Here is a 382-nt window from a genome sequence, read left to right on the forward strand (position 1 = left end):
CGCCCATCGGGCAGCCTGCACACCCCAGAACGGATCCTGCCAGCACACAGCCATTCCCCCCGCTCCAAAAATGTGCTTTTTTTTTTTTTTTCCCCTTAGGGTCAGGTCTCTTCCAAGACAAACTGCATCCGAGTAACACTGCCATCATCGTCGGAGCAGGATGAGCCCTGCCTGGTTTTAATTGCTTCTCCATGCCCCATTTTAAGGCTCTCCGATTAAGTGGGGAGACACTCCTGGGACCGCTGTTCTCTGACCTGCCAGCAAGCCTGAAAGCTCATTTTTAAACTTCCCCGCAGGAACTGTGAGTCCCCCCCCCGCGCTGACCTGCAGTTCTGCTTCTGAAGTGACAAGACCCGGCAGCGTGGCGATGAGCGACCGCCTC

General features: G+C 55.8%; 1 protein-coding gene across 1 annotated transcript in view; it reads right to left on the minus strand.

The window, feature by feature from the left end:
- Positions 1-382, minus strand: part of MROH1 (maestro heat like repeat family member 1) — a 58,342-nt gene that overhangs the window by 32,407 nt on the left and 25,553 nt on the right. The window lies entirely within an intron of this gene.

The sequence above is a fragment of the Egretta garzetta genome, unplaced genomic scaffold (genome assembly GCF_000687185.1).
Source record: "Egretta garzetta isolate BGI_Z169 unplaced genomic scaffold, ASM68718v1 scaffold932, whole genome shotgun sequence".
NCBI lineage: Eukaryota > Metazoa > Chordata > Aves > Pelecaniformes > Ardeidae > Egretta > Egretta garzetta.